Genomic DNA, 24,919 nt, shown 5'->3' with positions numbered 1-24,919 from the left:
CTTTCCAAGCTATTTGTGTAAGGTGACCAGACGTCCCGCATTTGGTGGGACAGGCACGCTTTCTCATAATTTTTCCCGCGTCCTGGGCCGTTCCCAAAAGATCCCGCTTAATTTTGGTGCTTTCTTCGATCGCTCGCTCCCCCGCCCATCTGTTGCCGCTCGCATGGGTGGGATAGCGTAGTGAGTAAGCGGGCGGATGGCGGTGGGATCACCGCCCAGGAGCCACCAGAAGCCTTCCTGCCCACCACCGGCTGCACTGCAACTGACTCACCCTGGGCGGGCTGGGAGGCTTTGGGCATCCGGGTGGGAAGAGCCATGAGTGGATGGTGGTGGGATTGCCGCCCGGGAGCCGCCAGAAGCCACTCCCGGCCGCTGCCCTGCCATGTCCAGCTCGTCTTCAACAGCAAGCGGGTTGCCCGCCCGGCTCGCTGCCGCTGCCCCTCCCTGGCCGGGTCATCCCAAATGTGCACGACCCGGAGCTCCCCGCGCCTAGCTGCGTGGGACACACGTGCAGGGATTCAAGGAATCCGGCCGGATTTCTTGAATCCCCGCACGTGTGCGCAACGCAGCTAGGCGGGGGGAGCTCCGCTTGGGATGACCCAGCTATCCCTCCATAGCCGGGTCATCCCAAGCGGAGCCCGCCTAGCTGCGTTGCACACACGCTTGGGGATTCAAGGAATCCGGCCGTATTCCTTAAACCCCCGCGTGTGCGCAACGCAGCTAGGCGGGGGAGCTCCGCTTGGGATGACCTGGCTATGCCCTCCATAGCTGTGTCATGCTGTTGAAGACGCGCTGGACGTGGCAGGGCAGGGGCCCACGGCCGGGAGCAGAGCCAGCCACTGCTGCAGGGATCGGGTGCCGCAGCAGCAGCAGTTCCCAGTTGGGACCGGGCGCCCTTAACGTAGCAACCCTGCATTGCTCGTAATCTTGAGGCTCCACGCGAAAGGGCCGAACATGGAGGAAAGGAAGGCGTGTCGGGCATCCAGATCGCAGCGAGGAGAAGGAGGAGGAAGGTATTTATTATACTTGTATTTATTATACTGTGGATTTGGTCTGCATCAACCTGCCGCCTCCCCTCACCAGGCAAATCGCCAAGTGAAATTATATAATGGTTCCTCATGTCTCTGTAATTTTCTAAATCTCATCCAGAAGTACCACAGAATCTGGCATTTTCAGCAGAATGATGCTGATGCTAATAAAACATCCTGATTTTTGGTGAAAGGATGGAATGAGGAAGGAAGGAGGAAGAGAGATCTAAAGAGCAGAAAGACAGAAGGCAGATAGGCAAGAGGAAGGAAGGAAGGAGAAAGAATGGAAAGGAAGGCTAGAAGGAAGAAAGAGGGAGGGAGGGTAGGAAGGAAGGAAGGAAGGTGAAAGGAGGAAGGAAGGAAGGAAGGGGTACTTCCACTTGTAGGCCTGGGACTGAATGCAGGAGGAGTCTCTCCATAGGATCAGCTGCTCCTCTGATCATGGTCTATGAAAATGTTACTGCCTGCCTGATGCAAATTTAGACAGATGGTGCTTTGGGCTGCCCCTCAAATCCCCCTTTACTCCTCCCCCTGAGTTTTGCCTTTGAGGGGCATGTGTGGTTATGGCGGATGGCAGAGTCAGCTGGAGGTTGAGAGGGGATTGGGGGCTTTTGTCCGCCTGTGGAGTTCTCCCCATGGACAGGATGGGATGTTGGCATGAAAGGGATCCTGGCACAATCTCACCTGTTCCAAGTAAAGTTGCCTTTTGCAATTGGCTACCGGTAATCCTCGACTTACGACCAGGATTGATCCCCCAATTTCTGTTGCTAAGGGAGATGTTTGTTAAATGATTTTTGCCTCATTTTGCGACCTTTTATTGCCACGTTAAGTGAATCATGGTGGTTGTTAAGTCAGGAACATGGCTGTTTAGTGACCAAAGTTACAATGGCATTGAAAAAAGTGACTGATGACCATTTTTCATACTTAGCGACCATTTTCACACTAGCGACTGTTGCAGCATCCTCATGGTCACGCGATCAAAATTTTGATGTTTGGCAACAGATTCGTATTTATGATGGTTTCAGTGTCCTGGGGTCATGTAATTGCTTTTTGTGACCTTTTGACAAAGTCAAATGGGGAAACCAGATTCACTTATGTTACTAACTTATCAGCTGCAGTTATTCACTTAAGAACTGTGGCAAGAAAGGTGGTATAATGGGCTTAGTGACCAAAGTTACAATGGCATTGAAAAAAGTGACTGATGACCATTTTTCACACTTAGCGACCATTTTCACACTTAGCGACCGTTGCAGCATTCTCATGGTCACGTGATCAAAATTTTGATGTTTGCCAACAGTTACAATTTATATTTGTAAATTGTAGTTATGTTGAAATAAAAAAAATATTACAATACTATTTTTGCGTTGTATGAAAATTTTGGTTGCTCCGTATAATTTTTTTAATCAACCCCCCCCCCCCCGGTCAAAGGTGTCCCTCTTTAACAATCTGAAAATCTGGTCACCTTATATTTGTGTCACGTGCCCATAGCTACTAGCCCCCATAGCTACTAGCCCCAGGTTTCTGGTGTGATTGTATTGCTTCAAATGTGTAGAAAAACAAAAAGCTTACCCTCTTGCTATTCCTTCCTCTTCAACGTCTCAGATTGCAGAAAGTTAGGCCAAGGAAAGATTGCCTACAGAAATCACTTGGGTTTTTTTCTGTCTCTTCTCCTCCTGCAGAGCCGAGAGATTGGAAAGGAATGGATTTCAAGAGAGTAAGCACAAGTTGCCAGCATGTTCACATTGCTTTTGGTGTATACATGATAGTAAACAGGCACTTGCACATTCTGTGCTTCTGCAGAGAGTGGTTAGGAGGCAAGAAAAAAAAAGAAAGATGTGAAACTGAGTAGTCTTGGTTCTTTCAAGCTGGAAAGAAGTCTCAGTTATTTGATTTGCAACTTAGCGACCATTCGGTTTAGTGACAGAGTTGCTAGTCCCAATTGGAGTTGTTATGTAAGCACTGCTTGTAGCCAATTTGATTTCTGTTCATTCCTCCTGTTACTGTCCATGTATAGAGATATCTTTTTGGATTTTTTGACAAATGTTTTGGCAATGAAGAAATCATTGGATTGACAGAAACTGATGAGTTGGTCTTCTGCTTTGTTTCTGTTTTCTTGGCCATACAGTTCAAACACTGTATGTTTTTTTCCTTGCTATTTTAATTTTGGCATTGCCGTCTCCAATCAAGAGCAGCACAATTTGCTTGTGTGCTTTGCCAATTCCAGATTGAGCTTGACCATAACAACCTCTTTCACTTCTGAATCAATGAATGGAGCACAAACTTTGGTAATCATCATGTTAAATGGGTTGTCTTTGAAGTTTAACTAGTATTTTTCAATTTTTGACTGCACTGTACCCTATCTTATATTTCCATATTGTTCCTACAATGAATGCAACACCATTCATTCTTTGTTTTTCATGATTGATAGCAATCCCTTCCTATCCATTTCATTTGTTGATACCTAAGATGCCAAAGTATAGTTGATTCGTTTAATCTTTCACTATGTTTCTTAAGCTCCATGTTCCTATTATGATTTTTTTCCCAATTTTGAACTAGTTTCTGCAGCAGAAGCAATCATCTGCTGTTCATCAGTAGAAGGTTAAATACATGGCCAAATTCGGTACTGTATATGAGTGAGAAAGAGTAGCAGCCTTGTGTTCACTATTTAGAACTCTGAAAATAGTTAACCATCAAACAATGTATAAATTGCTTGGCATGAATAGCACATTACAAAATCTGAATTCTATTATGGTGAGGATTCCTTTATTATAGATCCTTGTAGTCTACATCAGGAGTGTCAATCTTGCGGCCCGCGGGCCGGATGCATCACACGCTGGTCACACCTATCCCCAGTTTAGTGAAGGGAAAAAAGTCACATGATGACATGACGCCACGAGTTTAACACCCCTGATCTACGTTGTGAGGATTCCCCTAGTACAGTGTATGATCACTCTTTCTGCTTCTGCATTTATTGTGACTACTTTGTTAACATTTTTTAAACTAAACAAATTCTAGATAATTTAGAAATGGGGAAAATAAAATGTGTGTGTGTGTGTTTGTGTTTAACAGTGATCTGATCTTGAATTGTGAGTTGGTAAGAAATATTCATAAATATCTGGCACAACTTGAATTCCCCTTTTACTTTATGGTCGCTTCAACATTCAAAACCTCTTCTAGTCTGGAGCATTCTTTCTCTAGATATATGCTAATACACTGTGAAAGTGTTCATCATGCCTGGATGGACCCTGCTGATAAACTACTGCCTGGAGATCTTTCCAAGTGCTAATGTGTCAAAGGGCCTCCGAGCACAAAATGAACATCATTAGTGCTTTCTAAAATCGTATCTGCTGAAGTTAGCTTGCACAGTCCGGGATAAAGGGTGATATTCTTTTTGAAGGATTTGGAGAGGATTTTTGGAACCAAGCATTAAAAAAAGAAAATCTGAATTGTTGGGAGCGGGTTGTAAAAAAATGCCTAATTGGTAATATGTTTTTTCTTAAGAAGTAGCACTATTAACTTATTTCACAGATTTTATGTCCTTGGATCCTTTGAAATATTGCAAAATTGAATTATTCTCAAAGCTGTTTAGGTGATAACGATATAAAAATGTAACTGATGAGATCCAAGGTCTAGTATTGATAAAATTATAATGATACAATTGGCAAAACTAAATACAAGACATGTTTTCTTTAAAAAAAGATAGTGGAATAGAGTGTATTACTGCGAAAAGAATTATGATTTAGACTTTACACTAATCTGAAAAGCCGTCTCTTCTGGGTTAGCGTTGAATGAGGAGATTAAATTTTATTAAATAAAATGGAAAACTGATTTCCTAGCAACATGAGCAATAACTTCAATGAATAATAATTAATGCACTGAGATGAAAATTAGCTAAAATAATCAAACACAATGAACAACCATCTTGGCAAATGAATCCAATATTTCATTTTGGAAATACAAAGTAAAACATTATGTGACAGTTTTGAATTTAGGAATAAATGTAGCCTTTATAAAAAAAATTACATTTATGTGTGTTAACAATCTTTCTTTTAGGTTTTCCTATTAATTGATGAATATGCAATCAATTTTTTAAACAGTATTATAACCATATGATTCAAAAATATTCCTACAGCAGTGACTAGTTAGCTGTAGGTTGCAGTTAGCTAAATGTTACCATATAATTTAATATAAGTGATGAATTTCTTACAGTAATATTACTTCTTTTTGTAGTCTTATATATGTTTAATGTTCTTTTCTATTTAACCAGCATATCTAGTTCTCTTACATTAATTAAGAGTATTTTATTACCCTGCATTTTTACATTAATTTTGTTTTAATGTTTTGTTTTTCTAGTTTATTAAAAATGAAATGTAAATATTTAGCCATCAGAAAAAGGCAATACTTACTCAATCCTTGATGTGTGCATATTCTTGTTCCTTTATTCAGACCACATTAATATAACTACTGCTATTATTCCAAGTATTGTGCTTTAGTAATTTTATGTGGCAGATATTATAGCAGTAATATATAGTAATTTTGAATACATATTGTATCTTCACTGATAAGAAATCTCTATATATTAAATTATTTTGCTTTTTACAGTAAAATGATTTTTACAGTATCCTATTTTTCTACCAAGTGCTTTATTCTTTTTTTAACATACAATTCATTTTAATTTTTTAGCTAAATCATATTTTCATTTTTAAAATTAATTTAATTTGCAAAAGTTTATTTTAACTGTATTATTGTTTTAGAAAATATAAAATCAATTCCAAAGTTAAATCTTATTCATTTAAGATTTTTATGTAGCTCCAATCACATAACTTTGGATGGTACACAAGATTCTGAAAATGCAATCTTATTAAATAATACAATCTAATAAAAGCAATATAAAATAAACAGATGTATAATAATAACTGATAGGTCTTCCTGTAATTTCTTTGATTTTCTCCATTTATCTTATACATTGGCTTCTTCTTACTTTCCTTAGTCTTAATTAAGGCATTATTAATTTTTGAAAATACCCATTTTACTTTTAAAAGAATTATGTCAATTTTGTTGTAACTTATAAATAAGAAAAAAATAAACTAAAGTAGATATTTCATTTATTTATTTATATTTAAGTTATAAATTCAACTGAACAATGGTAGCTTTCATTGATGCTAGAAATAGATTTAAATTTCAGTTTCTTGTTATTTTATACTGATTATAAAATGAGTAATACAATTGGGCTATTTGATCTATATATAGGAGATTTGTTCAGTCTGAATGTTTTGGATCTTAAAAGTAACTTACTTTATCCAATTAATACTTTAAAAAATACAGCATAAATTACAGGGAATTTCTAAAACAAAAACTAACTTGAAATGATTGGGTTTTTCCCCCCCTCTGGAAAAGAAAGGTGCAACCCTCTTAACTAAGTGAGAACAAAGGTTCTGGTTTTGACCATAGTCCAAAAAGAGGAAAACATTTAAGGCATATCCACATTTAGTGTTTAAATAACTATTTCTATCCTTTGCTCATAGAGTTTAATACTAAACTAGTTTAAGAAAACCCTGTTGTCAGGGTTCCAAATAGCATGAAAAAATAAATCAGAGTCCAAGGTAAGGTATTACTCAAAGTTCCAATTTATTAAGAGAGCCTTGTTGGCACATCTGGGAAAACTCGAATCTGAAGGCTTCCCAGTTTTCCCACCCAGTTGAAAGTTCAAGATCTTGCCCCCACACCCACAAGTCCATCACATGGTCCAATCTCCCACTGCCATGCTGGCAGCTTCCACCCATCTAGTTCTGGTCAGGTGCAGAGGTGCAAAGACAAAGGATGACCTTTGCTTTCTAGAAAGAATTTTGTTATGGCTACATATCATCTAACTCCGTACAATCCCCCCCCCCCATTTTCCCACAATAGAAAATGCATAGTAGAATAATAGAAAGTGTGGCAGGCCTGAGATACACAAGAAATGATGGCTGCAGGCCTGACACCTGTCTAGATTGAGATAACTTGGCAAGTCACCATGCCAGTGGACAATTCTTATATTACTGTGCCCTCACTTCTTTTTTTCCCCTAGAAAAAAGATTAAGTACTTTCTTTCCTGTGGATGGCTCTCCCTGGACAAATACATCCACACATATATATAAAATTGGAGCATGAAAGTGCATGTAAGTATAACAATCCAGAGAGTGTAATCATTCTATCTCTGGTAACTAGAAGGTTAATAAAATGGTATATCCCTGGACTCGCTTAAAAAAGAGAGGTGGACTAGTTACCTCAGGAAAAGGAAATAGTAATTTTAAAAATGTTCTGCTAGGTTCTCCTTGAAGGCAAGAATTATATCAATTGTGCTATTGCAGTATTTTAAGGGAACATGGGGGACACTGACTCTGATGAAGGGTCATTCCCTCTTCTGCAAAATAGTCCATGAACTCCTGGAATTACTTAGCCTGCAACAAACTGCTGTCCAAAATGGCCAGGAGTGAAAAGTGGACTTCAGAATTAGAGCAGAGAAATACGCCTTGAATTAACATAATCAGTTTCTGCTTTTCAGTAACATTCTGGCAGTGGGACCACTATGTAGTGCAGCTTAATGCAGTCTGGGGCTATATCACTTATTCCGTGCTGGCTGAGATACAGATAAAGATTGAATATTTTTACTCCTCTGTTTCTGGAGTACTTTGAAATTGTAACCAACCAGATAAATTCTCAGATTACTTCATGGAATTATTTCCAGATTAAGGTTTCATGGAAATCCTGCCCACTGGGTGAAATTTAAAGTACAGTTTCTACCACAGTTTTGCATGCTTTACCAGAATTTGGAAGTATAAACTTTGTTTTTATTATTGGTTTGTTTAATTTGTTAAGATAAGAGTTCAGAGGAGACAAACTTATCAGTTTGAAACGTGATATTGCTACCATTTCATGGAGTGTATTGATTAGTTCTGGAGAACATAAGAGATTGGCTTTCTTGTCTTTTATGCTTATACTTTTTATTAAATTCAATAAAATTTCTTGTTGCATTTCAAACACTTTCTTGCAAAGGCATTTCAGTTAATGTCTTTGAAAATTTTCATTATAGCATTTAACTTGACACTCTGTTACTTACGAAAGTGATGTTAAAGAAATTCACATTATTAGTAGTTTAATGAAGAAAATATGTTCTTCCTTCAGACGATACAAAGACAGATTGGTTCTCATTTTTGAAATATATATTAAACATTGCAAATCTTTTGCATTTTATAGCTAGAGTTGTGTAATAGTACTAGTCAATAAGAAGATGTAATCAGTATTGTGAAGAAATATTATTTTTTAATGAAGCAAGCTGAAGGTTAAATCTGGATCTTGTTAGAAAAGACTTAAAGAAGTGTCTGCTAATGTCACAGGTAACCAGGAGTGGGATTGATGTTTAAGAGGAAAGGCAATTTGAATGGCAGTGCCCCTACCTTGTGTTCGTGAGACTAACTAAAATTGGGTTTCTTTATTGCCTTCTGCATCTTGGCAATATGAAAATGAGATAGGGTGATATTTACTTGAACAGAATGCATCCTTGAATTTAAGAAGACTTGATTCCTTGTAATATAGTTTATCAACTTAAGTGAGCAATATTTGGATCCAAAATAGGCAAAAGTTGCTTATTGCCTATATCAGTGTTTTTCAAACTTAGCAGTTTTCAAACTGTTTCTGGTGTTGCCCGCTGGAATTCCGGGATTTTCCAGAGTCCCTATAGCAACTGTGGGAGCTTCAGAAAAGGTAAAGCTCCTTTAAAAGCTTGCCAGAAGTACAGAAGGGTACCCATGAAAGATCTAAAGCACTTTTCCTGCTTCAAATTCAAATCCTGCATAACTATTATCTACGTTTGTTGACTATAACTTAAAACTAATTCTGGAGATTTCATGTTCCTTTTCTTATATAGAGTAACAATTTTGCTAATCTCCTGCAAGGTGGCCAGCATTTGTTGTTAGTTATTATTGCTTCCCCTTGCTGGATAAATTAAGCTAATATGACTTATTAACCCCACTTTCCTAGCTCTTTATTCCAACTTTGTTGCTAGTTTCTTTTATTCCCATGAGTGGAAATAAAATGAAGCCTATCACCAACTTACAGGTTATTTGAGGGAAAGAAACCTTATTTCTCTAATGGGTAAATATGGCCTTATTTTAAGATTTGTTATTGGAGGTCTTGATTTATAAGAACTAGTCTTCTTGATCATTTAATATTCGTGAATGCCAGTGGAGACGATTGACAGCTGAAGAGCTATATTTAAAATCCACTCCATATATACTTTATATTCATTGACCCACTAAACAGATTTGGCATAAAGCTGCAATTGGTTTAGTATTCTCATTTGCAGCGCATATCTGCATGGTGTGAAATCTGTCTGAAGCTGTGAGGTTTCTTCATTAGACATTAATCATTCCAATCAGGATCAGACGGTTGCATACTTTGGGTATGTAATTATGGAAGAAATTTTATATGCTACAGAAGTAGTGTGACAGGTAGTCAGTCTGGATCCAAATTATTAAACATCAAAACTAATGAAGCTTACTGTTCTTAGAGAAATATATTTAACAAATGTTTTCTTAACTTAAGTGGCGTAATACCTGAATGGGGAGAGTTATTGCAATGTTGCTATACAATTAATACTGCAGCCACAGAAGATTCCATAATTCCATTCAAACAGGGTCACTGGTTTGAATGTCCAGAGGTTGGTTTATTTGACATTATTGAATTGATTTTATTGGCCAATTTTTCATATATATATTTTACTACTGATGTTTGCCTACTGTTATGAATGACAAGATGTGGAAATACTGCGCACAAGTGTATATTTAATTTAATTTTGATGTTAAAGCACTATGTTGGTTGGACTTTGACTGTTTTTTTGTCCCAACATATCCAAGAACAAAATACAGGGATTGCTTCAGGTTTTCAGACGTTTGTATATTTTGTTTAGTTTTTCACTAACTTCCTGATAGCAAATTATAAAGTTCAAAGCCTGGGGGGGTGGGGAGATCATTGCAGCTGCACGGGATATAAAAATACTGTTTGAATTCACAGAAAGAACACATTGCTTGACTTCTAAATTATAGAACCTGATTATTATTTATGAATTTGAGAGTTGGTATATTAATGATGAGTTCTTACTTGAGGGAAGGTTTACAGAGTTTTGATTAATTGCTCTGCTACTTCTGCTCTTCTGGCTTTCTGAAATTATGGTGTTTTTCTCATTGTCAGCTCTGTTTTGTATTCACTGCCAAAGTAAAGTGATTTTATTTATTTAATTTAGTGGCACTAGTGGAATTGAATTAACCTCCTAAGAAGTAAAAAGAGACTTCACAATTATCCAGAGCTTTTGTTGATAGGTGAGTTGATAAGAGTTGGTACTTATTGCTCTTATTGGTTTATATATTTCTGCCTATTAGTTCTTGGCTTATTTTATCTTTTCTTCAAGATATCCTGAAAGTTGTGTGCAATAATATTATTGTATATGGATATTACAGTATTACAGATTCTGCCTATTAAAGGAAGGAAGTAGTTATAATGATTATATATATATATTTTAAAAACTTTCACTGGATCCCTCATGGCTACAGGTTTGATTATCAAGTATTCCTGTATAGATACTTTCCATTTCCTTTTTTACTCTTTCCAAGTCAGTGAAATATTGGAAAGAAATTATATAAAGGGTGCCAGATTCTTTCTATGTGTGAGAAAGAAAACTGAACAGAACAACTGCATTTTTCATTTAATAGCAATAGCAATAGCACTTAGGCTTATATACTGCTTCATAGTACTTTACAGTCCTCTCTAAGTGGTTTACAGAGTCAGCATATTGCCCAACAATCTGGCTCCTCATTTTACCAACCTCAGAAGGATGGAAGGCTGAATCGACTTTCAGCCAGTGAGAATTGAACTGCTGGCAGTCAGCAGAATTAGCCTGTAATACTGCATTCTAACCACTGCACCACCCTAGTAGTGTGAATTTTAAAAAGTGAAAAATTGGTCAAAAATTATAGTGCATCGTTATGGAGACTCAGAGGACAGGAGTCCAAGTCGTAGAACTGCAATTATAGAGGGGTTCTTTTTACATCCAGAGTACTCATAATGTAGCCTCAGAATAAGATCTTCATAAGCTGAGAGCTCAGGCCAGCTGGAGTTCAGTTCCTCTCAAATCAAAATGCATTTATCTTTTAAATGCTGAGAAAATTATGGTGACTCCTCAGATAGGCTTGGCAAGCATTCTTTCTTACTACAGATACACAAAAGAGTGTATTGATTCGTGGATGAGGACATATATGCTCCTTTTCATATCTACCTGAGTTCTTTTGGCTTCATAAGATCTTCATAGAATGAGGGCTCAGGCCAACTGGAGTTCAGTTCCTCTCAAATCTAAATGCTTTTATCTGCTAAATGCTGAAGAAATTAATTATAGTGACTCCTCAGATAGGCTTGGCAAGCATTCTTTCTTAATACAGATTCACAAAAAGTCTATTGATTTGTGGATGAGGACATGTATGGTCCTTTTCATAACTACCTGGGTTCTTTTGGCTTAGTAGATTTCATCATGCTTGCTTTGAACCTCTATCAAACTCCATCCCCCACCCCCAATTGATTTGGGTCATGACTAACGAGGGATGGGTGTGACTGAAAAGCAAATCTAAAGTCCCCTTGGCTGATGGAAGTAATTTCATAGTTCTTTCAATCTATGAGTTTTTTCTCCTTTGGGTGTGCTATTCCTGATGCTGATTGGATACAAAAAGAAAGGATACAGATAGAACAATACCTATTGATTTCTGAGTTGTGCTGTGTAAAGACGTCTTCATTTTCTTGCCCCATTTTGTCTCATGAAATAGTCTTCATGAAAGCTTATTTGGCACTCTGACATGAATGGTTCAGAGGAGTCCTTTTCGATGGAGGAAAGTGTACTCCTTGTACTTCAAATGCCAACAGATTTGTGATAGCCTTGACCCTTGACTCTTACTCTGACTACTTGAACCCCTGCCAGATTTTGAGATCACGGTACTTAATTTAACTAAACTTTGCTAAGTACTAAAATTTGTGCCTTGAGTATTTTTCTGATCTTGACCATGATTTTTTTTCAATCAATCCTGCTATAAATGCCAGAGATCTCTGTTGATGGAAAATCTGATAATACCAATTGGACTGTTGTGTGAGACATTGGTCTTTATTAAATGAGAAATTTAGACAAACTATAAGGTTTTATTTCTATATGTGTTCTCTCTCTCTCTCTCTCCCTCTCTCTCTCTCTCTCTCTCTCTCTCTCTCTCTCTCTCTCTCTCTCACACACACACACACACACACACACACACAGAGTATTATGTTCTGATTTTAATCTACTGTTGTCCTCTTTAACAGAAAGTGAAAGAAAAATACAGATTTAAGAAACTAAAATATAATTGAAGAGTAACAGATGGTGAAAAACTGCTTGGAACCTAGGGATTTTGTTTCTGTCATTTCTGAATTTGCAAAGTTTGATGAAAAAAACCCCTAAAAATTGGATGCATGCCTGTTATGCATGTATATTTAAATGCTTTAAAGAAGGTGAAAAATGTACTCCATCTTTCTCCAATCAAGTGAAACCCCCATTTCATCAATGCAGGACTCTACCGTATTTTTCGGAGTAAAAGACGCACTTTTTTCCCTCAAAAAAGAGGCTGAAAATCTGGGTTCATCTTATACACTGAATACAGCATTTTTTGCCTCCTGAAACCCTGCCCCGTTCACCAAAATGGCTGTGCATAGCTTGTAGGAGGCTTTCATAAAGCTCTTGGGGGCTGGGGAGGGCAGAAATGAGCCATTTTTTTTCTCAATTTCCCCCCCCCCCCAGCCCTCAGGAGCACTCTATAAGCTTCCTAATGCCTGTTTTTTGGACAGAAAACGGGCTAGTTTTTGCGAGGTTTGCAGAGTGCAAAAACTTTTTTTTAAAAATTTGCCTCTTCAAAACCTTGGTGCATCTTATACTCTGGTGTGTCTTATACTCTGAAAAATATGGTAAATTAAAATATTCCTGATAGTTAACCTCTGGACTACAGTTAAACACACGCAACCATGTGGCATTCACCAACTCTCCAGATAATTGTTATCACTATCATGCAGATATCTTTTAAGACTGTTTTCTTCACATTCAGATTAAATCTGCCTTTCTGCAACTGAACTTCTGAGAGAAGAACATTGTCCTATGACATCATGTCAGTTTTACCAGGTAGACCAGACAGGAAACATGATTAGATAACTAATTCTGCATTATTGTAAAACTGTGTTAACAGACTATTGCAAGACTGAAAATACAATTCTTCCACCATTTCCTTTACAATCAGATAAACTAGGAAGAGTCGCTTTTGAACCTCTTATCCTGCCTACAATTCAGCTGCAGCTATGATGTCTCTTTTCTGACCATTACCTAGGCAGCATCTCTTTTTCCCATGTTTGTTTACATGCTTTCAAATAATTGAAAAATGCTGCCATACACACCCTCACTCCCAGTTCTTTCAATCTTTCTTCATAAATTTCCAATTTCTTGTTCATGTTTTTCTCCAAACCTTACCCAGAACTAGATATAATACTGAATGTTGGTCTGAATATCACAGAACTATATTTCTGTGATGCAGCCTAAAATTGCCTTTACCTTTGTTCCTAGACACTGAGAGTAGAAACTGAGGGCTGGACAGTGAGACTACTTTCAAGAAGCAGGCCTGGTGTTCCTGAGGTCAGTTCACTCTTGAATTTCTGTCACATCTTCCACTGGAGTCCTGAGTACTCTCTGAGTTTGGTGGATCACTTACAAACATTTCTTTACCCAATGAATTAACATCAGTGCAAGAGAGTGTAGGGTTTGTTTCCTGTTTACTATATAAACAATAGTTTGGCCTGCCAACAGTGCTGAGGATGTAGCTTTTTCCTTGCTAATTCTTTAATTGGAGTATTGTTTTTTACTTGATTGTTTGTCTGGTGTTAATCCCTGCTTATCTGGGTGTTGGCTGCTAAAGAGGATATATTTTGTTTGTTGTATAAATATGGTTTATTTATGTGTCAGTTGATGGCTGATTTGTCTCAATGCCAAGCTTCCAGGAATTCCTTAATATTTTTTTGATTTAGCTTAGTGTAGGATGCTCACAACTTCCTAATTGATACTATGATTGAGTCTCTCCAAGCTAAATTCAAAAACATTGGTTACTTGGCTTCACCTCTAAACGTTCCCTTTCCTTCTGTGGCCTCATGCAGCTTTGGAGGCCTCAGGTGTCTCCAAGGCTTTGTGATAGCCTAGAGAACCAAGAAGTACTATACTGGATTCCAGGAACATGCAGTCAGGGGAGGTAGGGGAGGCGGGGCCTCACCAGTGTCATGAGGAAAAGAAAAGGAAAATTAAAAGGAAAAAGGCTAAGGTAGTTGCTGACAGAGTCACAGTGGATGACTCTGCTTAGTGCTAACTGCAGGGGGAGGCGAGAGAACTACGGGCTCCTTTGCATAAGGAATTTTTCACCTTTTAACCCTTGCTCAGAGTTAGGCAAGGGTTAAAATGCGAAAAATTCCTTATGCAAAGGAGGCACGTGGTTCTCTGTCTCCTGATCTGGCAGCAACAACTCTTGCTTAAGTTGCCTTTTTATTTTTACATTTTTTACATTTTCATCATGGCGGGCGGACAAGAGGAGAGTTGAAATCCTCTGTGACACAGCTGGAAAAGGTATGTGGGTCGGACGGGAGGGTGAATTCAAAATTATTGTAATTTAATTTGTAATTTTTTATTGTGAGTAATTTGTGTGTGTCTGTGTGTGTCCGTGTGTTCCTTTCTTCACTTCACACAAACAAACTCTCTCTCAATTTGAGAGAGAATTTGTTTGAGAAGAGAGGGACAGCCCTCTCCCCCCCACTGGGAGCCCTGTCCTGCTCCCCTCTCCCTTTCCTCCTCCTCCTCTCCCCTTTCTTTGTCTGCTGCCGCCTCACCCCTCCGCCTCCTCCATCCCCACCGCTGTGTCCAACAGAGGCATCTCGCGTCTATGGCAGACATAAACGTGAGACGCCTCTGTCAGTGACAGCTGCGGGGACGCTGCTTCTTGCCACTGCTGCACTCCACCGCCTCGCCCCGCCTCCTCCGTCCCTGCTGCTATGTCTAACAGAGGCGTCTCGCGTCTATGGTGGACATAAACACGAGATGCCTCTGTTGGGGACAGCTGCCAGGATGCTGCTTCTCGACGCTGCCACGCTCCTCCACCTCGCCTCCGCCTCCATCCCCACCACTGTGTCCAACAGAGGCATCTCGCATCTATGGCGGACATAAATGCGAGACGCCTCTGTCGGGGACAGCTGTGGGGACGCTGCTTCTCGCCGCCGCCACGCTCTTGCCTCACCAACCGTAATCCTCACTGCACATCACTGCTGGATTCTCCAGCTTCCACCAATGACAGAGTTCTCCCCACTAGCTCATTGGTTGTGGGTACCAGCCAAATACACAGAGGCTCAGACATATGCACCCTCTACAAAAGTAAAAAGCATTCATATGAACCCAGAAGAACTGAAAAGAAGTAAAAAACTATATAAAATTATAACATTACAGTGGCCCACAGTAACAAGAAATTTACCCAGAAATGTATTTTAGCAATAAATTGAAACTGATTAAAAGTGGTCTTTGCTTTATCAAAATGGCATTATAAGAGCCTCGGTGGCACAGTGGCACCGGCTGCCAGAGTGCAGTACTACAGGCTACTTCTGCTGATCACCGGCTGCCAGCAGTTTGGCAGATTTATTCTCACCAGGCTCAAGGTTGACTCAGCCTTCCATCTTGGGGGCAATATGCTGACTCTGTAAACTGTTTAGAGAGGGCTGTAAAGGACATTTGAATAGTTGTTGATTTTCTTTTAAGAACATTATAATGGCATTGTATGTCAGGATTTTTGGAGTAGGACTTGACTCTTTCATTGTTGTGAGGATTTGTTTGCGTGAGGTACTTGCCAAAATGCTCTGAAGAAATGCTATAACTGTGTGTGTGTTATACATACATAAACACACACACACGTGTGTGTGTGTGTGTGTGTGTGTGTGTATGTATATATATATATATATATATATATATATATATATATATATATATATATATATATGTTGTATTTGTGCTGATAAATAAATAAAGGTTGGCTGACACAGTGTGTGGCTGTGTGGCTGACACAAATGTAACAAAGGCAACAGTAAAAATATTGGGTTTCTGTCTGGATGGTCTCTTGTGACGAGCCGATGGACAGAGAATGGAAGCAGTAGACTTCCTCCCATGTTTGGGCATACCAGGGGTTGTGACTTTAAATACACACACACATATGTATGTATGTATGTATGTATGTATGTATGTATATATGTATATATGTATATATATGCAGGTTTTGGTGTGTTCGGGTCTTTTCCCGTGTAAGATTGAGAGTATCTTGGCGACATTTCAACGAGGTCCCACTCATCATCTTCAGGCTGGTGTCTTCAGCCTCATGCCTGTGCGAGCAAAGGGTGATCGGAGCTGCCGTTCCTCTATAAATACTGGTGGCGGTGTGTGGAGTGCTGGCTCTGTTGCTGCAAGCAGATTGGTTGGCTGTGTTGTAACATTTTGATTAGTTGATGGAGTTGATGTTTGCAGATTAGTCAGCTGTTTTGTAACATCCTGTGTGGCTGAGGTACTGACTGTGTGCCTATTGTTCTTTTGTGTTGTAATGACCTGGGTAATGGGCTGTGCGATGACCTCCTGAGCTCTATTGTTGTGATATATCCTCCTGGGGGGGTTGGCTACATTGTAACATCCTGAGCCTTTGGGTTGTAACCTCCTGAGTTGTGTGATATAATGTCCTGAGCAGATGGTTGAGGTGTAACATCCCGGGCTTTGGTTTGGCTCCGCGTTTGTGGTCTGGCCATGTGTTCATGGCGTGTGTCAGTTTGCTTTGTGTGGGGGGTCAGAGCGGGGTGCAGCACTTGGTGATGCCGCGGTTTGGCTTCTGGATGGTGGTTGTATTTGGTCTAAGGAATGGGTTTGGGTTTGAGTCTGGTGAGGGTGATTGGTGGTTGCGTCCTGTGTTGTTCTGGGTCTGGTGTTGGTTTTTGTGGCTGGGACTCATTTGTTTACTAGGGCTAGTTTCCTGATGTCTGGTAGGCGGGAGGTATCATCACGTTTATTCTTGTTGTGGGGGGTGTTTCTCTATTTCTATGGCTTCCATTAATTATGGAAGCCATAGAAATTGAGAAGAATAATTATGGAAGAAATAGAGAAGAATAATTATTTAAAGAAATAGAGAATAAATATAAATAAATTATATAAAGAAATAATTATATAAAGAAATAGAGAAGAACAATTATGGAATAATTATGGAATATATAATTATATAATATATATAATATAATTATTATAATTATATATATATTCATAGATTTTCACGGATGTAGGTATGCTGGTCTTGTTGTATTCGGGTCTTTTCCCATGTAAGATTGAGATTGTCTTGGCAATGTTTCGGCGAGGTGTCACTCGCTATCTTCAGCCCAAAACCCAGTCTGAAGATGACGAGTGAGACCTCGCCAAAACATTGCCAAGGCAATCTCAATCTTACACGGGAAAAGACCCGAATACAACAAGACCAGCATGTATGTATGTATGCATGCATGTATGTATATGTATATGTATGTATATAATATTAACAAACAAGATGGATCAATGACATCAGCCAGTATGTGGGCCCAATTGGCAAAAGAAAGCTCAGGACTGTATTGGTTGGAAATATGTGAAAGAGGCCTTCATTCTGCAGTGAATGGACAGTGGCTAAATAAATGTTACTGTGGGATGCTGCAGTGTTATGATTGTGAACTGCTTGCCAAGTGCATGAATTTTGATCATGTGATTGGGAACACTGCAACAGCTTCGAGAAGTCATCAAACAAGGGGTCATTAAAGTGAGGATCACTTGTATATTTAATACACTTAAAGAACATCCAAAGTACCTGATAAAATATTTTGCCTTTAAAAAGTCGTGAGATACGAGGTCCTAGCTATCTTGAACTAATTTCGCAGTTTATTTATAAACGATGGCATCCAAATATAGACATGTTCAGTGAAAACATATAGGTTTAAAAATTATATAAAACTCTAGTGTTCAGTAGTAAGTAAATGAAAACATTTTCAAAAAGTATTAGTTATCTCTTTTTTTCAGATATGGAAAACTGCTAAGAATGAGAGCACGGTTTTATAATCAAATTCAGTAGGAACACGGTGGATCACATGGTAAGCATGCTGGGTTGGAAGTTAGCATGCCTGCATCAGAGTGGGGTGAGCTCTTGCCCTTCGCCGCAACTCCTGACTGGAACATGAAAGGACATGGCAGGCAGCTCCCCTCCGTGCATAGAAGGGAAAATGGGCTGGAAAAAAGAAACTTTTTTTCATCAGCTCCATGTTGCAGTTCCCCTCCCTTCCATGGGCAGAAGGGAACTCCAACCTCAAATGCTAATAGGATTTTGACATGAAGTGTTTGCGGCATTGGGCATTTGGAAACAGCCCCCAGAAACTAGAGGAAGTCCTCTTGTTTCAAGGACTGGCAGCAAAAGCCTCATCCTGCAAATGCCCTGTGCCAGAATCCTGCTGGGATTTTGGGACTGACTTTTTCATCCAGCGTCCTTGAAAACAAATGCACGGCTTGGCAGAAAAGCACTGCCCTGCGGAGTGAAATCAATCCATCAGGCCGTGCTTTTGGTCTCAAGGAGGCTGGGTGAAAATGTCCCTTCCTTTTTCGCCTAGTCTCTTTGAAAGCAAAAAGCACTTCTTGATAGATTGATCTTGCATGGCGCAGTGGAATTTTGTCTGCTAAGCAATGTTTTTGCTCTCAAGGAGTTTGAGTGAAAAAGTTCCTTCCAAAATCCAAGTAGGATTTCCTGCTTGTTTTTTATGATGGACCTTTTCCAGCCAGCCTTCAGGAACTAGAGGGAGTCCTCTGGACAGGCGGCAGGAATTTGGCAAACTTTCCTGCCAAATTCCCCATTGACTTTTTGAGGAAGCTAGCAGAGAAGATTGCATATGCTGATCACATGCGATGAGTTTGGGCACCAGTTTTAAGTCCCTTCATCCAGCACCATCATAATTTCAACAGTCGTTGGACAAATAATCATTAAGTGAGGACTACCTGTAGACAGATTCTTCTTTCTCTCTTGCACCAGCCATAGCAAATAATTAGATTGGGGAAAAGATGGCTGCAGTAAAAAGAGTAAGAAAGATAAAGATGAAGGACAAAAATAATTGATGAGGAGTAATGTTTGATAATGTTTAAAGGGGGAAAAAAGCACAACATTTGTTCTGAAAAATTAGACTTTTTTGTTGCAGAATTCATTCACTCAAAATGTTATTTTATTTATTTTATACCCCAACACATTAGGGCTGTGTACAGGAAAAATTGCAAGCAGACTGAGCACTGTTCTCATTCATATCTGACAATCCTTCATTTCAGCTGTCGAAAAACATATTTTTCAATGACAAAAGTTACTTTAAAAAGTGACACAATCCCAAATTTTCCCATTACAAATATTCAGTATTTTTTTAATCTTAAGGGATCCAAAACAGTATATTATTATAATTTTGTTTTGTAATAGTTCTCAGTCAGTACTTCCAAGAGTTTTGCCAAAAGCAAACAAATAAACCTCTTTGCAAAAACTATTTGACCTTCTTTGAGAGTAAATAGGAACAAAACATGCTGTTAAGACCGTTGATTTGGGTTACGTTAGGCAACAAAATCAATTTTGACAAATCATAAGTTGTTTACGCGAACATACCATACAAGACATATTTCATGAAATGTTATTTTCGTTTTGATATTATCAATTATTCTTCCATTTTCTCTGAGAGCACTCAATGCCTTCTTCAATAAAAAAATAAATAGGAAAAAAATCTGAGAACAGCAATGGAAATAAATAACTAATTCAAATGGAAAAGGAATGATTAAACAGGAAGGTTTTGAATGCAGAAAGAACATAGTCAAGTACAACTCTTGAGAAAGTATTTTACTTTGGGTTTAATATCCAGACTTTAGAAGCTTGTTTAGGAGAACTTCTATTGCATTTAATGCCTTTATTTAGAAATATTACAGGCTAGAGTATAATTTCAACCATTCTCCAACAAATGTAATTGATTTATTACTTCCTTTGTTTAACTTCATATGATGGGTGTATTATTACCACAATGACTGAAAAGTTACTTTCAATTCTTAGTATGGTAACTATTTGGCAGTATATAGTTAGTACATTTTTGGGGTGTGTGTTACACAACTGAGTTAAAATGCAGGAAGCTCAGATTTGTCTGGGGTTCTGGTAGAAATGTATGTATAGACTACAGTTTTTGTTCTTAAAATGTTCTCCATCCACACTGTGACATGCATATATAACCTATGATGACACATTCCATGTTAATTTCTTTTGTCAAGTATCTGAATTGTGTCTATATTTAGTGCCTGTTTTCTTGTAATTTACAGCAACTTGGAGGGAAAGTTAAAAATCTTTCAGAACTTTTGGAGCTTCTGGTGGAAGTCACACAGGTATGGAGCAAACGATCAGGGCTCCATTTAGTTTGCCTGGTTTTTCGTGTTTCGTGGAGGGATCAGTGGTTTAGAGGGGAGACCATGGAGGTAATATAGAGAAGTGTGATTTCCCCTTACAACAAGAGGAACCCCTCAGATTTGACATGAAAGAAATCAGCTTCTATGGCAGATCTGGAGGCATGACGACCTGACTGTTGAGAATTGATATGCATGGCTGAACTCAAAACTGATTAGTGATATAGAAGAAATAGAGATTTTGCCAAACACGTGGGCTGACCATAACCCCTTAAAAATACAATGGAAGGGACAAAGAAAAAGAATGAGATGGACATTAAACTAGAGGATTCTAAAAGAAAAACCATATGTGCAAAAGATGGAAAAAGAACTCGAATTATTTTTTTAGGGAAAATCGGAAAGAACAAACAATGCTACAAAATGTATGGGCCACAACAAGCGTATATACAGGGTTTAACAATAACCTATGTGGCACAGAGAAATAAGGAAAAGACACACCAAATGGCACTCCAGAAAAAACTCAAAGAATTGAAATGTACACTACAGGAAGAACCACAAAGAAATAAAACTAAAGGAGAAAGAGATCTAGTGAAACATAAAATTAATTTAATGCTACAAGAAGAAATGACACGAAATCTTAAAGTGATGAAACAAAATTTCTTCCAAAATGCTAATAAACCAGAGAAATGGTTGTCGTATAAATTGAAAAAAGAGAAAGAGAAAAAAATTAATGCAACAACTAGAGAATGAGAAGGGGAACATTCATCACCAGTCAGAGGGAAAAAAATATCATCCAAAAGTTTTTAAAAAAATTATATAGCCAAGAAAACATATTAGAAGACAATATTAAACAATACTTAAAAGAGAGGGATATGCCAACAATATCAGATGAAACTAGGGAAATGCTAAATGATAAAATAATGATGACGGAGATGAAGGAGGTAATTAAAAAAACAAAAGAATAATAAAACACCAGGACCAGATGGGATTCCAGCAGAATTATACAAAAAAATTCAAGAGCCACTTGAGGGACCAATGTTGGAACTGTATAATGAAGCGCTAGAGCAAGTCAGATTACCAAATTCATTGATTGAGGCATTTTATAATATTAATTCCAAAAGAGGGTACTAACAATCAGCAGATCAAAAACTATAGACCAATTTCATTACTAAATGCTGACTATAAAATATTTGTCACGATAATAGCAGAAAGGTTCAAAAAAATATTAAATGAAATTATTTCCCCAGACCAAAATGGATTTCTTCCAAAATGACAATTTAAAAAATAATACAAGAATTATAATGAGTGTGTTAGAATATTATGAAGCCCACCCTGAGAAACAGTGTTGATATTTGTGGATGCACAGAAAGCGTTCAATAATTTAAAGCAGCAGTTTCTTATTACCCAATTAATCCCAATGAAATTTGGAGAAAAATTGATAGGGATGATCAAGGCGATGTACTCTACCCAAATGGCAAAAATAATAGTAAATGGGAAATTAACAGAGAAATTTAATAGAGCCAAAGGGGTTAGACAAGGATGCCGACTATCTCCCCTTCTATTTATTCTATCATTAGTATTGTTGATACAAAAATGTATCATTTTTAGGCAAAATTGTGAAATAAAATGATTAAGAATTGAAAAAGAAGAATATAAAATTTAGGCATTTGCAGATGACCTGGTTTTCATCATAGAGGACACTTTAGAAACAGGAACAGTACTAATGCAAGAAATAGAGAAATTTGGTAAAGTGGCAGGATTAAAAATAAATAAAGAGAAGACAAAGACAATAACTAAAAACCTTACACATAATCAGAAAGAGAAATTGGAGGGCAAATTGGGAATTCAGATAGTTAAGAAAGTGAAGTAATTTGGAATTTGGCTGACCGCAAAATGTTCCTCTATAAAAGAAGACAACTATATTAAACTATTACAACAAATACAAAAAGATTTGGGAAATTGGGCCAAATTACATTTGTTATTAATTGGAAGAATTGTGACAATAAAAATGAACATTTTACCCAAAATTTTATTTCTATTCCAAATGTACCAAAATACTAGGTTTTTTTTTTTTTGCAGAACTAAACGAAACAATTTAAAAATTCATTTGGCTAGGGAAGAAAGCCCGAATAAAATTAAAACTTTTACAGAATATTAAAAGTAAGTGAGGTTTTGGATTCCCAGATTGTAAACTCTACCACCAAGCTGTAGCCGTAACATGGCTTAAAGATTGGATAACACTTAAAAATAAAAGGATATTAACAATAGAGGGCCATGATTTACAGCTTGGTTGGCATGCATTTATCTGGGAAAGGAAGAACAAATCCCATGCATAATTGGGATCTTTGGGGGAGAATTAAAAGAAACTATTACATCAGAATCCCATTGTGTAAGGTGACCAGACGTCCCGATTTTGGCGGGACAGTCACGATTTCGCACAATTTGTCCCGCATTCCGCCACGTTCTTAAAAAGTCCCGATTTTTTAAAAAACATTTATTTTTACCAATGTAAAGAGGCTGCAAGGCCATGGCAGATAGGGGCCACCAGCGGGTCTTACTGATTTTCTAGGATACATACAAGTTGCCTACTGCGTCCTCCATATTTGGGGAGAGACACTCGCTCCCGCGCAGCACGATCACGCCGCAGGTTTTCAAAGCCACACTCTTGATTGGCTCGCAAACGTCATGAGAGACGGCTTCCGAAGGAGGACAAAAAGCGCTGTAGCTTTGCCTAAAGAATAGCCATCTCTGTAGGAACGAGAATGTCACTCATCCCAATCCATTGAGACAAATATTTAATCTCTCAGTTAGATGCTTTCGGAAAGCAGAAAGCCTAGATATTCAAGGGAAGACTTATCCTACTCGTGATAGCATCGGGATTCTGCACTATAGCTCACAACGTTGCTATGCAGTAGTAAATTGAAAAGATATAATATGGAAAAACCGACGTCATTAAGCTGTAAGTCCTGAACTAATATATTAAGGAGTAAGCCTTACTGAATTGCATGTGGTTTTCTTGCCGCCTCGTTTAGAACTACCCACCAGAAACGAAGCAGTCTTGCGAGGCCCCCAGAGGCCCCCAGCGGCCCCCCAGAGGCCCCCAGTGACCCCTCGTGGGGTGCAACAGCCCACCCTTCGACTCGCTGTTTCCTTCCAGGTGTCTGGAGAGCCGCTTGTGACAAGGCGCGCCGCCTCGAGCTACCTGCAGCAGCGCTTCCCTCCCTCTGCACCTCGCCTGCCTGCTGGCACCAACGCTCCAGGTGTCTTCTTCACCAGGCAAGCCCTCCGCAAGGCAAGGGGGTGTGACCGGGCAAGGTGGAGTCAGTGGGTCAGACAAACTCCATGCCCGCCTCTTTCTTCCAGCAGCTCCGAGAGTCGCTGGTGGCAAAGAGCTCGGCGGCATCGCCCGGCTGGAGGGGAGGGCATGGGGTGCGGGAGACCAGCCTCCAGGAAGCTCGCCTCTCCGGATGGCCCTGTAAGCCCCTCCCCCTCCAGCTTGCTCCGTCCCATCTGCCAGAACTTCTCCCATGTGCAGCAGATCTCTGTAGATCTGCCTCTGCGGAGCATTCCTTCCTTCCTTCCTTCCTTTCTCTGTCTCCTCCTCCTCCTCATCTTGTTCCTTCCTTTCCTTCCCTCTTTCCTTCTTATTCCTATCACCTTCCTTCTTTCCTTCATTTCTTGCCTCCTTTCCTATCTCCATCCCTCTCTCGAACTCCTTCTCCTCCCTCCCTCCTTCCTTCCTTTCTCAGGAGGGGATGAGTGGGGGGGGGCGAAAGGGCGACAGGCTGTGCATGTACAGGGACCCCTCCCCTTCAGACACAAGATGAGAGACCATGAGGAGAGCCCAGGACGAGGGGAGGGCAAGAGGTTGGCAGAGCCACAAACGGCGGTGGTTGTCCCAGCCAGGGGCATGGCGGTGGTGGTGTGGGTAAAAGGGAACCAGCTGGAGCTGCGGGGCCAGCGGGGATCGGGCAATGGAGGTGGCCAAACTCCATGCCTGCCTCTTTCTTCCAGCAGCACCGAGAGTCGCTGGTGGCAAAGAGCTCGGCGTTGCCCGGCTGGAGGGGAGGGCGTGGGGTGCAGGAGACCAGCCTCCGGGAAGCTCGCCTCCTTCTCCTTCTCCTCCCTCCCTCCTTCCTTCCTTTCTAAGGAGGGGACAAGTGGGGGGGCAAGAGGGGGACAGGCTGCGGGTGGCCAGGGACCCCTCCCCTTCGGAAACAAGATGAGAGACCATGAGGAGAGCCCAGGACGAGGGAAGGGCGAGAGGTTGGCAGAGCCATGAGCGGCGGCGGTTGTCCCAGGCAGGGGCATGGTGGAGGTGGTGTGG

The 24,919-nt window shown here is 39.5% G+C and overlaps 1 protein-coding gene across 1 annotated transcript in view; it reads left to right on the top strand.

Moving 5' to 3' along the window:
- The window catches only part of LDLRAD4 (low density lipoprotein receptor class A domain containing 4), a 296,905-nt gene that overhangs the window by 78,860 nt on the left and 193,126 nt on the right, over window positions 1-24,919 (top strand). The window contains 3 exon segments of the mRNA XM_032223037.1: window positions 10,309-10,384; window positions 13,681-13,749; window positions 14,688-14,724. The gene's annotated coding sequence lies outside the window, so the exon portion shown is untranslated.

The sequence above is a fragment of the Thamnophis elegans genome, chromosome 8, assembly GCF_009769535.1.
Source record: "Thamnophis elegans isolate rThaEle1 chromosome 8, rThaEle1.pri, whole genome shotgun sequence".
Lineage (NCBI taxonomy): Eukaryota > Metazoa > Chordata > Lepidosauria > Squamata > Colubridae > Thamnophis > Thamnophis elegans.
The sequence above is the reverse complement of the archived record's forward strand: the minus strand, read 5'-3'. Positions and strand labels throughout refer to the sequence as shown.